Source organism: Haliotis asinina, chromosome 4 (assembly GCF_037392515.1).
Source record: "Haliotis asinina isolate JCU_RB_2024 chromosome 4, JCU_Hal_asi_v2, whole genome shotgun sequence".
NCBI classification, from domain to species: Eukaryota; Metazoa; Mollusca; class Gastropoda; order Lepetellida; family Haliotidae; genus Haliotis; species Haliotis asinina.
Genome location: NC_090283.1, coordinates 9,937,501 through 9,958,186, shown reverse-complemented (window position 1 = coordinate 9,958,186; position 20,686 = coordinate 9,937,501). Strand labels below are relative to the sequence as shown.

Genomic DNA, 20,686 nt, shown 5'->3' with positions numbered 1-20,686 from the left:
GTAGAATAAGGGTAGTTTGAATCAGTCGGTAGCTGTGATTGGATTATGTCATGCTGCATACTACCCATCAAATGTTTAGATTTACTAGCGTACTTATTTCACTTAGGCAACTGTTCTGTTCTAGATTTTGGGAAATATTCCATATTGTTTAAAGGTATTGTTTACACATGAACTTATGTATTGTAAAACAAATTCGTAATTTCAAAAAAACTATTTTCATGAGTTCAATAAATGGGGAAACTCAGCAGAAATTGGTGAATTCTTAGGAAAAACTTTACACCCAAAACGTTGCTGTTCATTCGCACGATACTTACACATGCATGATCCGCGTGCAGTTCAACTGCATATGATTTACAGTTGGATCCCCCAGGTTAGTGGAGACGTTCATCTTAGATGTAACCATGTATATACATAACATATATAGTGAGTGCTTTAAGTGAGTATAAACGTTTTATTGGTAATATATGATTTACAGTTGGATCCCCCAGGTTAGTGGAGACGTTCATCTTAGATGTAACCATGTATATACATAACATATATAGTGAGTGCTTTAAGTGAGTATAAACGTTTTATTGGTAATATATGATTTACAGTTGGATCCCCCAGGTTAGTGGAGACGTTCATCTTAGATGTAACCATGTATATACATAACATATATAGTGAGTGCTTTAAGTGAGTATAAACGTTTTATTGGTAATATATGATTTACAGTTGGATCCCCCAGGTTAGTGGAGACGTTCATCTTAGATGTAACCATGTATATACATAACATATATAGTGAGTGCTTTAAGTGAGTATAAACGTTTTATTGGTAATATATGATTTACAGTTGGATCCCCCAGGTTAGTGGAGACGTTCATCTTAGATGTAACCATGTATATACATAACATATATAGTGAGTGCTTTAAGTGAGTATAAACGTTTTATTGGTAATATATGATTTACAGTTGGATCCCCCAGGTTAGTGGAGACGTTCATCTTAGATGTAACCATGTATATACATAACATATATAGTGAGTGCTTTAAGTGAGTATAAACGTTTTATTGGTAATATATGATTTACAGTTGGATCCCCCAGGTTAGTGGAGACGTTCATCTTAGATGTAACCATGTATATACATAACATATATAGTGAGTGCTTTAAGTGAGTATAAACGTTTTATTGGTAATATATGATTTACAGTTGGATCCCCCAGGTTAGTGGAGACGTTCATCTTAGATGTAACCATGTATATACATAACATATATAGTGAGTGCTTTAAGTGAGATAAACGTTTTATTGGTAATATATGTTTATGTGTATGCTTTTCAATGTTCATCCATTCAGTAGTTCATACTGAGAATGATTATTGCTGTTACTTACTGAACACATATTTATGCTATGGGACTCAAGCAGCCGACATCTTTTGGGGACTGAGACTGGTGTGTTCCTGCTCTCGAACCAGCGTTTTAATACAGTCTTACATCCAGAATGTGGATACTTGTTATAATCGTTGAAAAACTGGTTGCCTTGAAAGCGTAACATCACTGTAGGCGCCTGTGGGAAACGTGGTTTTGTGTAAAAGATGAGAAAAAATGTTGGCAATTAACTATCATTTTCCAAAACAGCTGTCATAGTCATTTAACATCTTGAAGTATTATGTGTACTACACTATCTTTTACCAAAGAACTGTTTATACATGAAAATATGACAATATTGAATAATGTAACATTAGGTCAGTGTGTAAACTGTGTCAGAAATCTCCGCCCCAAAGGGAAGAAAATCTGCCCCTCTTATGTCCATTCCTCTTTAAGCAAATGAGCAACATACTCGCTTTCCCAGTTAATCTACACCCTCGCTAAGAAGAAAGATGGACGCTCTAAGTGGAATTAATAAAACGTATTTTTTTCCAAAAAAATAAAAAAATAAAGTATTTGCTTGACCTTACTGGGTTCACACAAATGAACCGTTTCTGTCAAAACATTTGGCATCTGTTTCCGCATTTACCACTTTTCCACATAAAAAACTGACGCAAAAACTTTTAAATTCATGTTCAGTGTCTGGTTTAGATTTCAAATGATGTAACCATAAAGACATCTACATATCTGTCTCCAGAGGTTCTTGACATGTTGTCAGAAATGACACATTGTGTCGTGGCTACCATATGCAGATATGATGATTCATGTCGCTTTAAAGCAGCTAATTTCGATGCGATGCAGTCCATAATGAGAGGAAAATCTTCCAAGTCAAATTAAGTAGTAATGTCTCTGTAAATGTAAAGTATCTCTGCCATATTTGTTACTATAGGAACCAGTAGTACAAGTGTCAAGGTAATACAACGTTCTGTAGCAATATCCTAGCCTTTTTACGACCAACAGCCATACAAGCACTTTAAATGACGCACTCCTCTTAAACTACGCTGATATCAATCAAAGACGATTAACACTATAAATATTCATGATTTTAATTGTGCATTTTATTGTCGGACATAAAATCGTTAATAAGTAATTGACAAAGGATGGGATACTTCATTCACGAAGTGCCCTCCTACATAGCCTAGGGTGACCCTGAACTTGGAGTGATTGTTGCGCCACAGCATGTGACTGCTGCATCAATAAACTCCCTATCTTTCAACGTCATCATTAGTCACCTGTATCACATGCTTGTGATGTAACTGATGAACGCTTGATGATGACATTGTGTGACAATGAAATAGAGATGCCTCATCCATAACAACTGGAGCTCAAATGTCGAAAGCCTTGTAAACCATATAGCGAATGTTAACAACTGGAGCTCAAATGTCGAAAGCCTTGTAAACCATATAGCGAATGTTAAAAACTGGTGCTCAAATGTTGAACGCCTTGTAAACCATAAACATGCGCACAACGTTACCATCTGGAGCTCCAGTGTCGAAAGATTGTAAACCATATACACAATGTCAACAACTGGAACGCTAATGTCGAGCGCATTGTGAACCATATACACAATATCAACAACTGGGGCTCAAATGTTGAACGCATTGTAAACCATAACCATGCAAACAACGTTAACAACTGGAGCTCAGTGTCAAACGGATACGTATACATAGTCTTAACAACTGGAACACAAACGCCGGGAATGCATTGTAAACCATACACAGTGTTAACAACTGGAATACCAATGAACGCGTTTAGTCTGCCTCACAGTCCCTGAACCACATTATTGTCCCCACTGCCTAACCCTCCCTGCAATAATAAAACCCTAAATGAAGCAAGTCTAGATTTCCTCAGGTTTACGTTCTGAATCTATGGTCTCCCTGAGGCTCTTTTTCACTTGAAATGGGTTTATTTGTTAATCTATTTGTTAGATTCTAAGCGTTAGCATAAGAACGCGTTGTAAACCATATCCACACTGACACTAATTTTGGCTGCAAAATAAACCTACATGTGGGATAACCACAATTGAATACAGAATTACATATTTACTTTTGTGAGCAAAATGACCGATGTGGACCGATGACCGAGAGTGAGAGGCTATTTAGGAGAAATATTTTTGCATACATATTTATGAATCAATGGAGTAACATTTACATTGAATCTTAACAGTTTCAGTGAATATTATCTGATATAATGGGATACTTGTTATTGAAAAAGTATCTAATAAGACACGTACCTCGGTGGAATCAACGCTGTTATGCTATCATGGTAAAATCTGTATATCTCTTGATTCACTACACTCCAGGACTCCTGGGCGCTGCTCTATCACCTGCCCGTTGATTCGTTTAGATACGATGGGCTGAGTTCACCTTCCTCGTGCATGCCCAGAGTACACGACGCTCTTGGTGATGCTATTCATTCCTCCTATAGTGCGGGGATATCAGCAGCTAGAACAGATCACAACTTGCCAGTCGTTACACCTTCACTGCACTGAGACAGATTGTGACGCACTCCTGCCGACTCGCATGTAGATTATTCAATGCTGCAAGGGAGAAAACAGCTGTTTAGCAGGAAACATCTCTTTAGCTTTAACGCACTGGAAATTCATAATAATTATCCCATGCACGTTCATTTGTACAGAGTCGCGTAATGGGAAAGAGTGGAGGAGGATGAGCTGGGGTCCAGACGACACTATTGGGGGAAGAAGCAGACGACAGTTGATGAATCTGTTATGGAACGTGGGACTGTGTAGGCGATGTATTTGACAACGTGGTTGATGGTGTAGACGACACGACACTTCATTTCCATTGGTGCTAAAGGTGTATGAATGGATGAACGCTATGAGGCAAGTTGTAACCGACCGTGATCACGCTACTCGCTACTTACGATAAGCAGACGACAGTGTCATCTTGAACCAGGATCAAGTTACATATACGCAGCTCCCCCCTCCCCGCCCCATCAATAATAGAAAGAAACCTCATCATCATCAACAACAAAACAAACAAACAAAACAAAAACCCGAACATCAAAACATCAAACAGATGCCAAAATAACAACCAAACATTAAACGAAGCAAAAGACCTTCCGACCCTCCACCCGCACGAAATAAATAAATGAATAAGTACATTTTAAATGAATGAATGAGCCCCAAGCCAACTAAAAACAGAAACAAGCAAAAACAATACCGGGAATAAAACCCCCAAGCAAACAAATCCAAACTACCGACTCCGGGAAATAACCACTCTCTATTGTCTTCGGTGCCATATTCTACTGAACATATAATGAGACTTGTTGCAGACTGTATGTATGAGTTACAGACTAGTATACCATGATCAACTCCATGTGTTCCCCGATATTGTGTCACTCAGTTGTGAAGTAACCATGGATGGGCGACATGCGACACTTAACGATAGCATGGACGTTGAACATAATCAATATATGTATTCCGAACCACATTTGGTCACGGCACGACTTGTATATAAATAACGTAATTACAACTATTTATTTCGCTTCCCGTATAATCGTGATACTGAAACAGTTGTGTCGTGAATAAAGTAATTACAGTAACTAAATGAATGGTTAACGAAACTGTCGCTCCCAACATTTCTGATTATTATTCAACGTTAACAATTTTATGACTCATTCTATCAGTTCAACACTAGAAAAAGCATAATACCCTGCGTGGTCAAGATGTTCCTGGGCACTGACGTTTTATATCTAATTGAAGGTTAGACCAAATGGCTTGGATTTAATTCCGAGACACGCCTTGTGTAAGAAGTCCTTGATGTCGTGTAAAACCAATGTTGACTTATATCATTACTAGCTGCTTCCAAATACCAGAGTTTAAAAAATCCGCGAGGCGCTTAAAGGCCATAACCCCCCCCACCCCTCCACCCCCAGAACCTGCACACAGCCAAGCCAGGCTTCGCCACACGTGATGCATCGGAGCTTGGTTGGTCACTGCCAGCCTGGTTCTCTGGGTTTGTTGCACCTGCGCTAGCACGGGGAACATGGATGTCCACGCTATATGTTTGAAATACAGTTAAAGATATAGCCCCGTGTGAATGAGTTGAATTTGACGCCGCATTAACGGCATCACGGCTGGTCAGTTTGATCTAGCAGGCAAGCTCGAAGTGATGCCAGTCTCACTTTACTACTTTGGTGAAAAACACAAACATGGAGTTGAAACGTAATCGAGAAGAGCCTAGAATTCGACCCAGGATTCCCGGTTTCCAGCATGTCCAAGGGAGACAACTCTGTCTAGGGAATTTCGTTCAAGATGTTCTTCTTACTTCTCCGCACAATCACGTTTTTCTTTACTTCGCTACGCAACTTCGAGAGTGAGGCGTTGAGTGATCGTGAGTTAGACACTGAGATCGTTATGTTGAGAGTGACATTTAGGGTGAAGTCTTGATATCGAGAGTGAGACATTTTCCTGAGATCATGAGTGCTAGCGCGTGAGCCACTTTAGTGAGATCTTGAGAGATATGCACAGTGAGATAGATGACTTAGCGCAGTCGTGAGTACTACAGAGTTTGACTAATCCTCAGCATAGTGAAGACTGATACTGTCTCATGTCAAAACACTGGGCGAAAAGTATAGTCTTTCTTATGTATGTGCACTAGGGATGTCATGATGCACCGATGCAGTTGTGCATCGTCAGCAAGCTTTGCACGATACGATACACCATTCATGTGATTGTATATTCGTTTTTTTACTAATCGATTACAATTTTGTGTATTACCATATTTGTCGCTTTTATTTTTTTACACAAAAACAGCAACCATATGACTTGTTGAGAGTGACTGATGGGTACTTGGTTATGGGTAGTTGTCCTTTATATATTAATAGCTTCGAATATGTGTTCAGTTTTATGTTTTCAGTGAACTATCTTTTCAATATGAGACAACTCACTCTCCTACCCAGAGTTCCATGCGGCGAGCCATCATAGTATCTCTGCCAGAAGCCAGAAGATGTGACGATTCGTCACATCTTACACAGTACAGTCAATATCATGTACAAATTTCATAACTGTATTATGTTTGATGAGTCTACACATCTAATTAAACATCTTTGTTAAAATGGTTCAGTTTCACTGAGAAATTATCCAAAAAATTGTAACACTATTTCGATTTGCGTAGCGACCCTTTGTTTACATGGGTTGTACGGCTCCACGTGCTGTCATCGAAGCCAAACGGATAGCAAACGGTGCAGTCGGTTTGAAATATAAATATGTATTGTCAACCCTTACTGACGCAGTAGTAGAAAAAATATCTACGTAACAGTGTAAAACATTATGAAAATCTCATCGAATCGCTTGCCTTATGCCAGTCTCAGCATATTAATGAATGTGCGCATTTGTCTACAAACAAGAGAAAAGTCCGGTCACGTGATATGCAAATTAGCCAGTGGCCGTGATGTTATGCTAAGTCATACCTGAACTGGAGTGTGGAGACAACTTCCTATTAAGTCAGTGGCTGTTTGTTATGCACAAAATGTGGAAACGTCGCATTATTGTCGCGAAATGTATCGTATCGAGATATGTATCGAGACACCCGTAATATGCACCGTCGTCTTTGTACCTTTGCAATCATTTCTTAGACAACAGTGACGTGAGATATGGCGATTTAACATACGATTAATCGCGAATCGTTGTTACTCACCGCACGATGAATTAAGGATTCAGGAAATATTAAGAACAAGCCGCTAAGAAAACTGAGTAAAACAGCAAGAAATATCTCCATACTACAACCATGTCAAACATTAGCCAGTTTATTTCTGCCACGAGCAGAAAGTCACTCGCACTGTAAGAATTTGCTTGATGAAACGATTTTGATTAAAAATATGAAACACAATAAAAGACATTTTCTCTCTGTCATTCATCTTTATGTATATATTCATAAGATTTTATCAAACTAATGTGATCAAGCAAGGGAATTCAAACAAGGCGGCAAAAACCCTGTGAAATGATCCCTTGGATAATTAGGGAACAGATGCGGGAGTTTGACAGTAAACGGCGGATATGGACTGGCAGTTAACATTTCCACCATCCACACTTTGTATGTGGCATTTTTAGCCAGGGCCCGTATCAAACACATCGAAGTGTTTTTATACAACATGAAAGATGAAACTGGATACCGTCGGGAAACGGTACATAACTGCAAGGTTTCAATACTAACAAAAGCAGGCTAACATTTAACACCCACAAAAGCGTAAACCACTGAAGTCGAATATTGAAAATTACTGTCACGATGAGGAATCTGAAAATATTTATGAACGTCAACTTTTGTTCCAAAATATTTATAAACGTCAAACGTTATTTATAAACTTTTGTTCCACTCCCGACGTCATGCTTTCGTATTCTGTGATACTTTAGATACACTGAAATATGCAATTACATTAATAAAAGGATTGGTGAAAACTGAAGGAACCATTACGATTTGACAGAAATACGATACGTCATCGAAACCTTAAAGGCACTATTTCATGTCTCACCTCATAAAATGAATAATGCACTTCTCTCAATAATACTAACATCCGTCTGGGAAGCTACCCACGCTCACTCCCTGAAAACAAAACTGATCAAAACAGGAAATAACGCGATGATGTATTACATCAACTCTAGCCGGCCCATTTACCGGCCCTTGGAGGGCTGTTTACATAACGTCTTTTTGTTAAACTGGGTGCAGTCCAAAGTGGGTGCTTATGCACCAACATATATGATATCGGCCAAAATATTGTGGAAAATGTGGGAAATTGTGCCTTTCACACTTGTCAGTACATGTACAATTACTGTTATGTATATTCGTTATGTTCATTCCTGTTAATATGGAAACTGATGTGGCCAGGATGCTGTTTCTGGCAGTCTGACCGACAGTCGTTATGTGAACGTCTCCGTCAGCCCTTACATATTCAATAGGAAAGAGTATCCATTTCGGTGTGTTTGTTCAGGCAAGCCAGGCAACATGTTACCTATGCGATAATGCTATATTTCGTGTGTATACTATGTCATCCTGATAATGTTACACTCACGACAAACAACCGTCACAGTGGCAGCTGTTACCCGGATATACCTTGAAGAGAGCACGTTGCATTATACTGACTAAACACTTTCAATGTGTTTTGAAAAAAGTGGATATCGTTATATATTCTGATCATTTACGGTAGATGTTTTATCTTCTGGTGGAATACATCACAAACAGAAACAGGAATGTACCACAGGTGATTGGAATCCACTGCCTGGATTAGCCTTGAACACGGTAGGTGACATGCCGAGGACGAGATTCGAATGCGACGTGTTCTACGCAATGATCCTCGCAATAGATGTCTTTCGTCAACGGATTAAGGGGAACCAACTGCAAGTAATCACAATGTGTAAAATGGGATTGGTTGTTGACAATGGGCAACATGTTATTGATTGTTGACAATGGGAAACATGGAGATAGGTAGCTGACAATGGGCAACATGGCGATTGGTTGTTGACAACGGGTAACATGGTGATGGTTGTTGACAATGGGCAACATGGTGATTAGTTGCTGACAAAGGGCAACATGGGATTGATTGTTGACAATGGATAACATGGCGATTGGTTGTTGACAATGAGTAACATGGAATTGGTTGTTGACAATGGGTAACATCGGGATTGGTTGTTGACAGTGGACAACATAGGACTGCTATTTACAATGGGCAAATAGGGATTGGTTGTTGACCATGGGCAACATGGCCCCTAATCTTTTATGTCAAGGTCCAACACTGATTAAAGTTGACTCCCAAAACATGTTCATGACTCCAATTCTTGACACCAGAGAGTCATAAAGACTGTTAAATGTTTATGCCTAGGGGAAACTATGGGATTGGTTTCAGTTGGCAACATGAGACCGGCTACCTGCGAGCGAAAATGAGAACTGGTTGTTAAAAACGTCAGCTGGAAGTGTGTCATTTGAACAAGTACTCTCAGTGTCTCATGTCTATCAGTAGTATTTCTATTGCCACAATAGAGTTCTAATGTCGGAGATACAGTTATAAACTGTACAATACTGTTGCCCATCACTGGAACTTGGGTCTTCGCCTGTGACGAGCGGACACTTTAACTACTAGGCCATTCCTCGTTCAACCAAGGTATGGGTTCATGATTATGTGTTTTATCACCGTAGTTTGCTGACTGAAAGTCATCAACTTGTCCCAATCGATTAACGATCTCTTCATCTACATCGACTGCTTGAAAATGCGATAAATATGCACCCAAAATGTATTTTATGACTGAAGTCGAAAAATATATTTTTTTTCCGAAGTCGACAAAATGTTAATGTTAGCCAGAGGGATGACATAACACATCTATGGCACGATCACGCAGAGTGCGGGTCGGGATGGTGTGTACGGGGCTCCACTAAGCCGCCGATGTGACGATCCAATCAGTTTCATCCCCCTGAATCTTCACGTGGGTGCGACTGAATTTCAAGGATTTCAATTGTGTTGTGGTTCTGTTTATTCGGGACTCACAGACACACAATTAAAACAGATTTCTCTTTAACGAATATAAAGTAAACAAGGATTATTCTGTGTGAATGTCACGTCCATGTCGGACGATGTAAATAACGGCTGGTGTTAATTTGGGACTTTGGTAGGCGGCGGATAGTGTGGTGCATGTTACTAACGAGTTGGAGCACGCATATGCAGATACAATTACAGTCATTACTAGTGCCATTTTACTGTTATTTCTGGGACAATTACGGCACAATTATGGCGTCTGATGATTCATTTTGGACTCAAAATGAGAGAGTGAGTGAGTGATTGAGAGCGTTAGGGTTCAGAAGTTAGGAAGTTTAATGTTGACAACATTAATGATTGCTTGCGTGTGTGCGTGAGGGAAAGGGTTGGTAGTGAGGTGAATGTTAACGTTATCACGATAGTACTAGTATCTTAGCTGTTGATGTGGTCAGTGAGAATCGTGTCTTTCCAGAACAACCTGGCGGTGTGACCGAGGACCTGTCTCAACATCCCCTCAAACTGGTAACAGCTGCATGGCTACACAACCCACCAACATTAGACTGATAGCAAGACATTCAGCTCTTGGACATAAGTCTCTGGATCAAAATCCCTTGTGTGAGAACCCTCTAATGAACCGATCATCGCTGACCCGTTATACCAGTCCTCTATGTATCGAGTCCTACAACCACACAACCTGTAATCCTTCAGCTCATCCCAACACTGCCCTAGACTGACTGTGAATGACCTCCACTGCCCCCACCTTTTGAGGGAATTCCTTTAAATCAAGGCATCCGATAAAGTTGGTCATTTGATACCAGTGTTATTGGGTAGTATTAAATCTTTAGCTCCCGTTAGTGTCAAGTCTTGTTTTTGAGACTACCCCCGTCAAGTGACCCGTACAGCGTAACAGCGAGTCCAGTTCTCCTCACTCAATCATGGAACGGCCAAGTACAGTTTGTGACTTACGATGTGGGTAGTTCTCTCCGTTAACTGTCTCATCTAATGCGATTGCATGGTTTATGGCTGATGACCTGATTCAAACATAGATAACCTAAAGTATCCGAGGAGGACTCTGCATTGCTCAGTGTTAATATATTAATTAGAAACCATGAACACCGTACACACCATCAGGGTGTGAAAACATATACCACAAGGGTGTGAAAACATATACCATCAATATGTGAAAATATATATCACCAGGGCGTGAAAACATATACCATCTGAATGGGAAAACACAATCAGGGTGTGACAGATATAATATTATATCATATGGATATCTATATACCATCACGATGTCCGTAACACACATTCCGCCAGGATGTCCGTAACATATATATACCACCAGGATGCACGTAACATATATATACCACCAGGATGCACGTAACATATATATACCACCAGGATGCACGTAACATATATATACCACCTGGATGCACGTACCATATATATATACTACCAGGATGCATGTAACATATATATACCACCAGGATACACGTAACATATATATACCACCAGGATGCACGTAACATATATATACCACCAGGATGCATGTAACATATATATACCACCAGGATGCACGTAACATATATATACCACCAGGATGCCCGTGACATATATATACCACCTGGATACACGTAACATATATATACCACCAGGATGCACGTAACATATATATACCACCAGGATGCACGTAACATATATATACCACCAGGATGCCCGTAACATATATATACCACCAGGATGCCCGTGACATATATATACCAACTGGATGCACGTAACATATATATACCACCAGGATGCCCGTGACATATATATACCACCTGGATACACGTAACATATATATACCACCTGGATACACGTAACATATATATACCACCAGGATGCACGTAACATATATATACCACCAGGATGCCCGTAACATATATATACCACCAGGATGCCCGTGACATATATATACCACCTGGATGCACGTAACATATATATACCACCAGGATGCCCGTGACATATACATACCACCAGGATGCCCGTGACATATACATACCACCAGGATGCACGTAACATATATATACCACCAGGATGCATGTAACATATATATACCACCAGGATGCACGTGACATATATATACCACCAGGATGCCCGTGACATATATATACCACCAGGATGCACGTAACATATATATACCACCAGGATGCACGTGACATATATATACCACCAGGATGCCCGTGACATATATATACCACCAGGATGCACGTAACATATATATACCACCAGGATGCCCGTAACATATATATACCACCTGGATGCACGTAACATATATATACCACCAGGATGCCCGTGACATATATATATACCACCATGATGCACGTAACATATATATACCACCAGGATGCACGTAACATATATATACCACCAGGATGCACGTAACATATATATACCACCAGGATGCATGTAACATATATATACCACCAGGATGCACGTAACATATATATACCACCAGGATGCCCGTAACATATATATACCACCAGGATGCCCGTGACATATATATACCACCAGGATGCACGTGACATATATATACTACCAGGATGCCCGTGACATATATATACCACCTGGATGCACGTAACATATATATACCACCTGGATGCATGTAACATATATATACCACCAGGATGCCCGTGACATATATATACCACCTGGATGCACGTAACATATATATACCACCAGGATGCCCGTAACATATATATACCACCTGGATGCACGTAACATATATATACCACCTGGATGCACGTAACATATATATACCACCAGGATGCCCGCGACATATGTATATACCACCTGGATGCACGTAAGATATATATACCACCAGGATGCCCGGATGCCCGGATGCCCGGATGCCCGGATGCCCGTAACATGTCTATAATCGGGATGTCCGTATCATATAAACCATCAAGATGTCCGTATATATATTAGGATGTCTAGAACATATATGCCGTCACGATGTAAAAAAGCACATATGCCTTGAGAAAGCCAGAAGCATATTTATAATGAAAATATCGACACATATGTCACGAGAAAGTTAAAAACTCATACACCATCAGAATATCAAGACACATAAACCATCAGAATGTCAAGACACATATACCTCTAGAATATCGAAACACATTTTCCACGAGAATGCCAGAAACACATATAGCATCAGAATTTGCACAACACACCATTTCAATGCTGTTTGTGTCCATACTTTCAAATAAAATACATTTTGCATTTCCGACACATCGAATACGACTGTCGGATTGGTATAAATAAGTACAAATACCTCAGGAGAGACCTCCCAGTGTAGTGCCACCATCTCTTTTAACACAGCCAACCCATTGCCAGTTAGTAAATGTACATATAATCCTTAACGACCAAGGGTTAACATTTACACCAGTATAATTATAGGTTCTGGTTGGTTAAAAACAACCCCCAAAACTACCACCGAGTATATGTTTAAATGAACATCATTTTCGTGCATTCATGTGACATTATGTTTTTCTTTAAATCTCGACTTAAAAATGCGAACCAATAAGCCATTCAGACATGCAATTGCCTATATGTACTGGATCGGCTTGTGTAAACCGGGCTTCAATCTGTTTCCCCACAGCTTTCATGAGGGTAGTGGGCGTTGCCGCGAACCCGGCACAACAAACTCGTGCAAACTGCGGTGAAACCTAACACCCCCAGTGTGAATCTCCATGAAAAATAACGTTTGTGGTAATGATGGTGGAGCCCACAAGACCTGTAGCTAAGTATTTGCAGCTTCCACACAACACAACGTCCCACCTGTTTTATACAGATTCGTGTGTGTCTTCCCTCTCAGATCCAGGAATACAAACAGCCCGTCCACGCTGGCTTGCCATCAGACATTGTGTGTACGTCTTAAACAAACGCTGTATGTAAATCGCAAACATCAAACTGAGGCTTGACCTAAGCTCAAATACCGCAAAGTCAATAGTTACAAATTGTATTTACAGGAGATTTTAATGAAACCATTCGGTAGTCAGATACTGAAATAATTTGATTGTTAAATGCCTCATGTGCAGTATAGCACGTGTGTTGTTTATCAAAACAATCTGACATGTGTGTTCTTGGTTGGAGGAATTTGACGTTTGCAACATGGAATGTTCCGATTGTTTTCTCAGCACATTGCAAGTTGCGATATTTTCGCAGGCAGATGCATCCACCAGAATCTCCAAGAAAATCTCGACAGAGTATAAAACGTATGAAACGACCAAGAATAACCAGTCTCGATTACGCATTGCATAATGACAACCAATGCACATATTGTAACATTATCCATTGTATACTAACAACCTATACACACGTAACATTATCCATTATACACTAACAGCCTATACACACGTAACGTTATCCATTATATACTAACAACCTATACACACGTAACGTAATCCATGATATACTAACAACCTATACACACGTAACGTTATCCATTATATACTAACAACCTATACACACGTAACGTAATCCATGATATACTAACAACCTATACACACGTAACGTAATCCATGATATACTAACAACCTATACACACGTAACGTAATCCATGATATACTAACAACCTATACACACGTAACGTAATCCATGATATACTAACAACCTATACACACGTAACGTAATCCATGATATACTAACAACCTATACACACGTAACGTTATCCATGATATACTAACAACCTATACACACGTAACGTTATCCATTATATACCAACAACCTATACACACGTAACGTTATCCAACATATACTAACAACCTATACACACGTAACGTTATCCATCATATACTAACAACCTATACACACGTAGCATTATCCATTGTATACTAACAACCTATACACACGTAACGTTATCCATTATATACTAACAACCTATACACACGTAACGTTATCCATCATATACTAACAACCTATGCACACGTAACGTTATCCATCATATACTAACAACCTATGCACACGTAACGTCATCCATCATATACTAACAACCTATACACACGTAACGTAATCCATTATATACTAACAACCTATACACACGTAACGTTATCCATTGTATACTAACAACCTATACACACGTAACGTTATCCATCATATACTAACAACCTATACACACGTAACGTTATCCATTGTATACTAACAACCTATACACACGTAACATTATCCATCATATACTAACAACCTATACACACGTAACATTATCCATTATATACTAACAACCTATACACACGTAACGTAATCCATTATACACTAACAACCTATACACACGTAACATTATCCATTATATACGAACAACCTATACACACGTAACATTATCCATTATACACTAACAACCTATACACACGTAACGTAATCCATCATATACTAACAACCAATACACACGTAACGTTATCCATGATATACTAACAACCAATACACACGTAACGTTATCCATGATATACTAACAACCTGTACACACGTAACGTTATCCATTATATACAAACAACCAATACACACGTAACGTTATCCATGATATACTAACAACCTATACACACGTAACGTTATCCATCATATACTAACAACCTATGCACACGTAACGTTATCCATTATACACTAACAACCTATACACACGTAACGTAATCCATTATATAGTAACAACCTATACACACGTAACGTTATCCATTATATACTAACAACCTATACACACGTAACGTTATCCATCATATACTAACAACCTATACACACGTAACGTTATCCATTGTATACTAACAACCTATACACACGTAACATTATCCATCATATACTAACAACCTATACACACGTAACATTATCCATTATATACTAACAACCTATACACACGTAACGTTATCCATTATATACTAACAACCAATACACACGTAACGTTATCCATTATATACTAACAACCTATACACACGTAACGTTATCCATCATATACTAACAACCTATACACACGTAACATTATCCATTGTATACTAATAACCTATACACACGTAACGTTATCCATTATATACTAACAACCTATACACACGTAACGTTATCCATTATATACTAACAACCTATACACACGTAGCGTTATCCATTATATACTAACAACCTATACACACGTAACGTTATCCATTATATACTAACAACCTATACACACGTAACGTAATCCATCATATACGAACAACCTATACACACGTAACATTATCCATCATATATTGACAAGCTATACACACGTAACGTTATCCATCATATACTAACAACCAATACACACGTAACGTTATCCATGATATACTAACAACCAAAACACACGTAACGTTATCCATGATATACTAACAACCTATACACACGTAACGTTATCCATGATATACTAACAACCAATACACACGTAACGTTTTCCATTAGATACTAACAACCTATACACACGTAACGTTATCCATTATATACTAACAACCTATACACACGTAACGTTATCCATTATATACTAACAACCTATACACACGTAACGTTATCCATTATATACTAACAACCTATACACACGTAACGTTATCCATTGTATACTAACAACCTATACACACGTAACGTTATCCATTGTATACTAACAACCTATACACACGTAGCGTTATCCATTGTATACTAACAACCAATACACACGTAAAATTATCCATCATATTCTAACAACCAATGCACACGTAACATTATCCATTATATACTAACAACCAATACACACGTAACGTTATCCATCATATACTAACAACCTATACACACGTAACATTATCCATTATATACTAACAACCAATACACACGTAACGTTATCCATTATATACTAACAACCTATACACACGTAACGTTATCCATTATATACTAACAACCAATACACACGTAACGTTATCCATGATATACTAACAACCTATACACACGTAACGTTATCCATTATATACTAACAACCAATACACACGTAACGTTATCCATTATATACTAACAACCTATACACACGTAACCTTATCCATTATATACTAACAACCAATACACACGTAACGTTATCCATTATATACTAACAACCTATACACACGTAGCGTTATCCATTATATACTAACAACCTATACACACGTAACATTATCCACTATATACTAACAACCAATACACACGTAACGTTATCCATTATATACTAACAACCTATACACACGTAACATTATCCATTATATACTAACAACCAATACACACGTAACGTTATCCATCATATATTAACAACCAATATCCACATTGTAACGTTATCCATTATATACTAACAACCAATACACACGTAACATTATCCATTGCATACTAACAACCTATACACACGTAACGTTATCCATCATATATTAACAACCAATATCCACATTGTAACATTATCCATTATATACTAACAACCAGTACACACATTGTAACGGTCCATTATCTGGTGTCCCCCCACCGTGATATCGCTGGAATATTGCTAAAAGCGGCGTAAAACCAAACTCACTTACTCACTCACTCACAATGTAACATTTTCCATTATATACTGACAACCAATACACACATTGTAACATTATCCATTATATACTGACAACCAATACACACATCGTAACATTACCCGGGGCTGTGGTTTAGCGACGTTGTTACGCATTCGCTCGTCATGCCGCAGGCCTGGGTTCGATTCTCCACATGGCTACATTACGTGAAGTCCATTTCTGACGTCCCCCCTAGGTGATTCTGCTGGAATATTGCTAAAAGCGGCGTGAAACCTACTCACTCACTCACTCACTCACGTTACTCTGTGTAGACTTACACCCCTCCAGCATGCCAATATCAAAGCCTCGTAGATTCAAATCCATGTTTGGGGCGGTCTGGTAGCCTAACTGTTACCCAATCACAGTGACATTACCCATTATGCACTTACACAAAAAACTCACGGAGTAAACCATATACATGCAGAGTAAATCAGTAAGGACACCGGGTGTTCAAGAAACTTTGTTATACGGACGGTGTCGTTAGAATTAGTGTCAAGATAACACGTTTGTGCACTAATATCCACGAATAATTTGAACAGAGTAATATCCTTCATGTGAAGATATGTAGATGTTCGCAACAAACTTTCCTGATTAGCAGGGTCAGGACTATCAGGGGTCTTGTTTAGTAAGACTGTTGTTGTTTTGTAGCCTAGTGATATAAAGGCATGGCAACATCCATGATCCCGGTTCGAGTACCAATGAGGGTACAATGTTTGAAACGCATTTTTCATGTCCTGTCTCGATATTGCTTGAATGCGGCGTAAAACCATACTCACTCATGTTTGGCTAACACAAGAAATTTAAGTGAGTGAGTGAGTTTAGTTTTACGCCACACTCAGCAATATTCCAGTTATATGGTGGTGGTCTGTAAATAATCGAGTCTGGACCAGACAATCCAGTGATCAACAACATGAGCATCGATCTGCGCTTTTGGGAACCGATGACATGTGTCAACCAAGTCAGCGAGCCTGACCACCCGATCCCGTTAGTCGCCTCTTACGACAAGCTTATTCTACCCCGGGTAGACCTTCACGGGTACAAGAAATTTAAGAAAGAGAACAATATGGCCATTCAGAACATATAAAGCTGTCATGCCAACCTGGAAACAATGATCGTAAGGCAATCTGAACAACATTACTGTGTTGTTTATACAACATCCCTCATCACTGTGACAAAAAGTATGTGGGTTTAACAAAAAGCATATAGATCCAAAGCATGATTACTTTAGAGCTTGCCATTCGTAATTACTCCCAGCTGCACAAACAAACAAACAAACCAACAAACAAAGATGCGTGATTCATATTTATCAGATATACGTTAAAACGTTAATGTTGAAACTTGGCATTACATCAGTAGAGCTATTAGAGCCGTAAAGCAAAAACATTTAATGTTAGTGTAACCCTCCGCGAAACAGGTCATTGTGGATTGCGGGGATGATATAAACTGCCAGTATTCGTAGGACTAAATATATACAGTTGGCAAGTGATGTAACTGTCATCTATAATGCACACGCAGACCCACTCCACGCAGAACAACGTACGTTCTACAACCTGGACTTTAAGTAACGGGCACTGACCTCCGGTGAGAGTGCCTAAACACATCAGAAGAAACATAAAGCCCAGATAAACTGCACATTCCTAGGAAAGTGTTAGTTGGGAGATTAACATGATGTCAGCTCGTCCCTATAAAAACAAAATAAAACAGGCACAGATCCTCCCCTCGTCCTTGTTAGTGAACTAAAGTTTATATCTATCTTACAATTTATACGGGTTGATAAACAGACGCATTTATGATTATCCACATATAATTTCTTGCTCCATATCACAACGTTAACATATATTACACGAATCATTAATGTCATTCATCACGTACAAAAACAACGAACACACATGCAATCTCGTGCCAGATATATGTAAACTTACTCACAATATTCTTCTAGAGCATCAGTTGGTGGAGTGACCTATATTAAACCACTGGCTTCTGATCCTGAAATCTCAGCACATGCTCCGGGAGGTATGTGTCCCAAGTCGTACGCCCTCACTGCAGTCCCAGTCAGAATACTGGACAAATGGACGGCTATTCCGACGCCGCTAGCAGTTTGACGGCAGTTATGATTGAGCGAGGAACTGCATATCGCGAGCCGCGGTGTAGACACACTGTCACAGTACGACGGTGTTGTGCGTGAATGTGAGGCTCCAGCACGTACTGTTATCCCTCGACTGGGGATCGCCGTGGAATCAAGGCAGTGTTGCACTTGGTGATACCGTCGAATCAAGATGATGTTTCACTAAGTAGCATGAGAGTGAGTAATATTTTATGCCGCTTTTATGACTATTCAATACTGTAACGGCGCCGCTATGGGGAGGTATTTCAGCATTTGCCTTTTGTTTGTTTCACGTCGCTCTTCATAAGGCTCTTATCACGCCGGGCTGGATGTACATGCGTCTGGATCAAACAATCCAGTGACTGGAATGAGCGTTAATTTATTCAACAGACATATGATGACTTTTATCAATCGGGTTAACAATCCTGACTCCCCCTTTTCCATTAGTCGCCTCTTTCAACAAGCATAAAAGATCATTCGTAAAAAATGTAGCTCAGACAGCGTCTAATTTTAGTAAATGTCACTGTACATACGTTGCATACCGAACATATTTACGTGATTAAACAAAAAAATGTAATTACTGTAATCAGGGATATCATTTATTTAATTCAGGACATATCTTAATGTTATCTAATAAAACAATGAACTAAATAAGAAACAGTATGAAGAAAATCCAGTTACTGTAATTCGTTTGAAATGATAAGAAACAGGCAGCCACACTGACATTGCTCGACATACATCACACTCAACTGGAGAATCGAACCCCGACCTTGTGTGGTGTATACCTTACTATCGATAAATGTCAGTATCCTTCACATTTTCTATGACGTTTTCCTGAACATTAATAGTTCAGAAAACATACACTAAACTAGTACACATCAACTGAACAGTCGTGTATTCTGTAATTATCTGTAGACAAAATTGAAACAGAAGTAAGTAAAGAACAGGCAAAAGAAATGAATGTTACTGAAGTATGCATTTGTGCACATATTGGCCTTAACAATGACATTTTCTGATAGCGTGGTTTCCAGGTTAAAAGTGTCAACTGTATATCAAACTACAAACGACGATACAGAGATACACTGTTCTTATGTCAGCACGTAGCGGACACTAGCGGTCAGTCCTGTTTAAACACAGGGAGGTCAAG

At 39.0% G+C, this 20,686-nt stretch overlaps 1 protein-coding gene across 2 annotated transcripts in view; it reads right to left on the bottom strand.

Moving 5' to 3' along the window:
* The window catches only part of LOC137281254 (probable N-acetylgalactosaminyltransferase 8), a 28,473-nt gene extending 8,750 nt beyond the window's left edge, over nucleotides 1-19,723 (bottom strand). The window contains exons 1-2 of one of the 2 annotated variants that reach the window (XM_067812398.1): nucleotides 19,362-19,723; nucleotides 3,632-3,937 (exon numbers count right to left, since the gene is read on the bottom strand). The gene's annotated coding sequence lies outside the window, so the exon portion shown is untranslated. Of the gene's footprint in view, nucleotides 1-3,631; nucleotides 3,938-19,357 lie in introns of both variants that reach the window. The other variant, XM_067812399.1, reaches the window with a different exon arrangement.
* Between the last annotated feature and the right edge of the window lie 963 nt (nucleotides 19,724-20,686).